Source organism: Lithobates pipiens, unplaced genomic scaffold (genome assembly GCF_037356315.1).
Source record: "Lithobates pipiens isolate NorthernLeopardFrog02 unplaced genomic scaffold, aLitPip1_a1.2 Scaffold_25, whole genome shotgun sequence".
Lineage (NCBI taxonomy): Eukaryota > Metazoa > Chordata > Amphibia > Anura > Ranidae > Lithobates > Lithobates pipiens.
In genome coordinates, this window is record NW_027507787.1 from 128,251,508 (window position 1) to 128,257,871 (window position 6,364).

Below are 6,364 nucleotides of genomic sequence, written 5' to 3' on the forward strand. Positions count from 1 at the left end.
TAGCAAATATTAAAAATATTGAACACCAGCCACCGCTCGTGCTTTGTGTATTTCTTCCAGATCTGTGCAGTAATCCAGTGTGCAACATTGCCTTTGTGCAGTAGCTTTCTGTAATAAAGACCTATCACTTTCTCTCCTTGTGCAGGGTGACTGGTCCTATATCTGCCCCCTCCTGTGGTTTTCTGCAGGCAACTTATAGTGGGAGAAGCTGTTAAGCCCCTCCCACAGCTCTGCTCTCTGCACAGGCTATGCACAGCATGATGATGATGTCAATTCTACTTTTACAAGGTAATATCTGAGTTTGCAATGGCCTTTGGTGTATTTAAAGGGGTTTTATATAATTTGTGGCTGTTGGGGAATATGTGTGTTCTGCTATTGGTAAGCCTGCACAATTATGAAGATTTAAGACTTAATAGTCAGGGTCTGCCCATAAACCTATTGGTGACTGGTTCTCTTTGAATCCCCAGCAAAGTCTGATTGTCCAGTACTGTACTGTTTTTTTGGGTTTAGTATTTTGACTTCTGAATATTACCATTAACTTTAGTTAACACTTAGCTAAGTTTGATTCCCCAGAGAAGTACTTTTTAGCCCTTTTAGAACCTTTTTTTTTTTTTTCCATAATAGACTAAAGAGGTTTATTTCAGTTCAGTTCCTCTGTATAATTGTACATATTACATGGGATGGGATCTCATCACCTCTATGACATTACACTGCATGAAAATGTAATTTATCCCTCAAAGTACATGAACATGTGGCAGCATGCAAACACTGGACAAAATGTTCCAGTTTAATCCTATACCAGAAGGAATGATGCTCCCAGAATAAGTGCTTTGTGATATCGATGTTATCTAGTAATGAGATGCAGACTGCCAAATTATGGCCCCTGCCAGTCATCCCTTATCTCTCCCATCTATAATAGACTTCAGTGTGTCTCACATTAGATTTATCTACAGCTGGACCTCTCTGCGGCTTCTGGGCTAAAGCTGCCTATTCTTTCTCTACAGCATTATATATTGAACGATCTGTCCTCATCATACGATGATTTCCTTAGTAAGATTTCTGTACAATGCTGCAACACTCAGCTATGGTGGTCTGCTGGCATACAGGTGTGTGTGTGGCACCGACTCAGAATGGAAACTAACACTTCATCATATACTTCATATCACAGACAAAAACGGTATCTTAGCAAATAGGACACAAAACAGTGCCTCATATAAAAAGACACACTGATCTTAAATATTATATATACTATATATCACATCATAAACAGAAGAACGCTGCATAATATAATATTTAGTATAATATTCTATAGAAAATACAATGCATCAGGTAATACCGTAGCTCTATTTAGAGAAACAAACATAACAAAGAACGTTATGAAAAAAATACAGTGAGTCGTGTATAGCTAAAAAAAAACATAGTGCATACTTCTCATGGAAGAAACACATAGCACCATATAAAACTTCTTGTAAACATACTTAAAAAGAAAGAAAAAACATCACAAATTTACTCTTATAAGGGAGAAACAGAGCATCATATAATACATCCTATAATACCAGAAGAACACAACACATCATATAATACATCCAATAATATCAGAAGAACATAATACATCATATAATATCAGAAGAACACAGCACATCATACAGTATAATACATCTTATAATATCAGAGGAACAGAATACATCATATAATATCAGAACAACAAAGCACATCATATAATACATTCTATAATACCAGAATAACACAGTACATCATATAATACATCCTATAATATCAGAAGAACATAATACATCATATAATACATCCTATAATATAAGAAGAACATAATACATCCTATGATATCAGAAGAACACAGGACATCATATAATAATACATCCTATAATACCAGAACAATACAGTACATCAAATATTACATCCTATAATACCAGAAGAGCATAGTACATCATATAATACCTCGTATAACAGAACAATAATTCGCCACAATAGAAAACTATAGTGCATCATATGACAGCAAAACGAGGTGCATCATAGAACATAAACCATACTTAACCTCCTAGAACATAAACAATAATGCATCATATAATAATCAATACAACAGAAAAAACGGTGCATCAAATAAGCAAGGGTTTAGCACAAAACACCGAGCATCATATAAATAAACATAACCACAGTGTATCATAACACAAACCACAATCCATGATATAAGAACCGAAAAACACAGAGCACCATACAACATCTGAAATGATACGAACCAGAACGTCATATAAAAAAATATATTACAGAAAAACTCAGAGCATCAGATAATGACTAAAATAACACAAAACACAATGGATCTTATAACACTATATTGCAAAGAAATATACTGCATCATATAAAAATGTATATCTACAGAAAAACACAGAGCATCATATAACTAAAAAAACACTAAGCATAGTGTATAATATAATAACATTTTTGCAGAAAAATACAGTGTATCATATAACAACTTATGTTACAGAAAAACACAGTGCACTATATAGTAACGAAATTAATATAAAACTGATTTCCTGATATAAAAGCTAATAAAACAGAAAAATACTGTGCATCATAATAACTAAAAGTATACAAAACACAATTTCTGATTGAATACAACAGAGAAAAGCGATCATCCTGGAAATGTCCTGATGATCTTGAGGGATAGAAATCTGAAGCTCTACAATGTCCACATTTAACAAAGTATCTTGTATGAAGTGTCCAGCATGCCATGTGGTATGTACACCAGCCGGACCTGTTTTCTGCTGAGCTGTACAACTGTTGTCACCTACCTGATGTGAACCAATAGGCCCGATTTATTAACGATTCATTTTCACCCCAAACGATGTATTTACTGCAAACTCACAATCAGGATCAGGGGCATTTCAAGAAGCATAATACAATCTTTCTTTCTGAAATCAAGACAAGTTTAAGTGACAATTCCGAATCAGAACCAGTATTTGTTGGCGGTGATAGGCACATCGTCCTTACTATTAATGATTCACAATTCATTGAATGAATGGACCCAATGGGTTCTAAGTATGATGACATCAGAAAACACACTTACAGTCCTAGGGGAGCCGAGACTGCAGGTCTTCAACTCACAATTACTATATACATGTAAATGAATATTTTCTCTAAAGTACTAAACTGCACGTGATAGATAGATAGATAGATAGATAGATAGATAGATAGATAGATAGATAGATAGATAGATAGATAGATAGAATCAGATTCCACTCTTTAGAACAATATATTTGGATAAACCCATGACTGCCTGCAGATCTCAGCTGACATGAATTACATTCACAGCAGTGGATCGGACGCCCCCAAACAGCGCAGAATTTCAGTATCACAAGACCATATGAATATGCTGCAGGAAAGAGGATACAAGAGCTCCTGTCAATAATAAGTATATTAGTATATCAGATGACATATTAAAATTCAAATAATACATTTAAGTAACATAAGAAACATTAAAAGAAAGCGGTTCATCTAATCACAAATTCCTGTGCTCTTTGTCCCTGGCTTTTATAAGTTTTATCAGTTATTATTATTCCCTGTTATTTCTATGAACTATAGAACGCTTCCCCCTGTTTATGGAGTAGAAACTAGAGGCAGGTTAACATCAAGTAATCCAAGGGTCACCATACACCTTTCAATCTATCTGTACAATCAATTTTAGACTTACTTTGCAGTTTGCATGTTCTCCCTGTGCCTATGTGGGTCTCCACAGGGTACTGTAGTTCCCCCCACATACCAAAGACATAGGTAGGTTAGGTAATAATGGTTAGGTAGTAATTAGTTGATTGGCTCTTGTCTTAATTGATACTTGTACCTGAATATGAATTAGGGAACTTAGATTACAAACTCCTTGAGGGCAGGGATCTAAAGGTACAATATATATATATATATATATATATATATATATATATATATATATATATATATATATATATATATATATATATATATATATAGCGCTGTGTTGATTGTTGGTGCTTTTGTCATAATTGATCCTGTACATGAATGTGAATTGGGGACCTTAGATTGTAAGGCCCTTAGGAGGGCAGGGACCGATCTGAATGTACAATATATATATATATATATATATATATATATATATATATATATACAGGCATACCTGAGTTTTAACCTGACTTTTAAGTACACAATGGGGTTTATTTACTACAGCTGAAAAGTGCAAAATCAGGATCACTTCTGCATAGAAACCAATGAGCTTCCATTCTTTATTACAAACGCTTAATTGAACAAGCTGGGGTTAGAAGATCATTTTATGCAGAAGAGAGCCTGATTTTGCACTTTTCAGCTGTAGTAAATAAACCCCATTGTGTACTTAAAAGTGGGGTATGCCTATATATATTATATATTATATATATATATATATTATATATATATATATATATATATATATATATATATATATATTGCTGTGTAGATTGTTGGTGCTCTTGTCTTAATTGATCCTGTACATGAATGTGAATTGGGATCCTAAAATTGTAAGGCCCTTACTTAGGAGGGTAGGGGCAGGGACTGATCTGAATGTACAATATATATATATATATATATATATATATATATATATATATATATATATATATATATATGCAGGCATACCCCACTTTTAAGTACACAATGGGGTTTATTTACTGTAATTGGAAAGTGCAAAATCAGGCTCACTTCTGCATAGAAACCAATGAGCTTCTAACCCCAGCTTGTTCAATTAAGCTTTGGTAATAAAACCTGGAAGATCATTGGATTCTATACAGAAGTGAGCCTGCTTTGGCATTTTCCAACTTTAGCAAATAAACCCCATTGTGTAATTAAAAGTGGGGTATGCCTGTATATATATATATATATATATATATATATATATATATCTGTGTAAATTGTTGGTGATATATAAATACTTAAATACAAAAAAAAAAAACATAAAATAAAGAAATAAAATTATGTAATATGAGCGCCTACCTTAGCTATCCAATGAGTCTGTATAATCAAGCAGGCCCTGGCACCAGGTAGTTGTTTGTAGATCTAAAGGAACCTGTATAATCAAATTCTGTGTAGTGAGTTCTAGGCTGGCCATACATTATACAATTTTCCTATTAAATTTTTCTTTACATTCGCCAAAACCATATAATATGAGGTCAATGTGTATGTAGTAAACTACATAGTTGAAGGTAAATCTGAAGAAAATTGAATAAGAAAATTGTATAGTGTATGGCCAGCCTTACACAGAGTTGTGTAGTCCTAACACTAAAACACTTCTGTCCTGAGTTGACAAGCCTGCTTAGTAGGGTTGCCACCATATGGCAGGTTAAAATAAAGGGGGAAAAAAAAGAAAGAAAGAAAAAAAAGTGATTAAATCTAAGAATTGGTAAGCAGCATACTACTATTTGTTGTTCTGGGGATATGGTTCGGATATGCTTTTACTACAATAAATAAAATAAGAAATGCTAATAATAAAAAAGGGAGAGAAAGAAACTGTGATGTGTGCCTGTATGGGAGGCTGAGGGGTTAATGTGGAGCATTCTCCCCGAGGTAGCTTCTCTGTTTGATGGTGCCGAGCCTGGCGCCTAACAAAACATAACTTGTCTGCCTTATTAAATGCTCTGACTTGTGCTGAAGGATCGCCTGGTGATTTTCAATTCAGTGCGCAGCAACAGCCCCGGCCAGCGCCATAAATTAACCATTACTCAGCTAAGTGGAGCAGCTCCCAGGGCTGAATGGAGCTGCTAATGAACTCCTCTGTATTCCTCCTTTGATGCCCACCATATAGTGTCGCCACTATATAATAATAATTATGGTTATTAATTGCCTTGACAGGAGAAATGTGTGTTGTTTAATTAAGATGACAGCTTAATTAATGTGTGGACTGGAGGGAGGGGATCCCTAAGTCTGTGGCTGGAGGTTCTGCCCCAAAAAAAAAAAAAAAAGCTGGTCCAGTGAGCTGACATTCTAGCTAGGAAAGGACCTTGGATCTGGTGAGTGCTGCCTATAGATGATCAGATGAGATCTTACAGATCGCACGTGCTTTATGTCCTGCTGGGGATAGTGCTGTGTACTGACAAGCCTTCCTCTTCAGGGTAAACAGCACAAGAAGTGGCGTCATAAAAGCAGGTTGATGCCCTTTATATGGCTGCCTACTGATGATTTGCACTCATATAGCCCCTGACTGTGCAGCCATTAAAGACACAGCCAGAGCTACTTCATGAACTCCTAATTCCTCTCTCATTCCGTTTTTATTATTTGGTTCTGGCTTTGGGATGTGGGAGGCTGGGAGCCAATGGAAACCTCCTGAAGTGACGTTTTAAAGGGTATGTCCTTG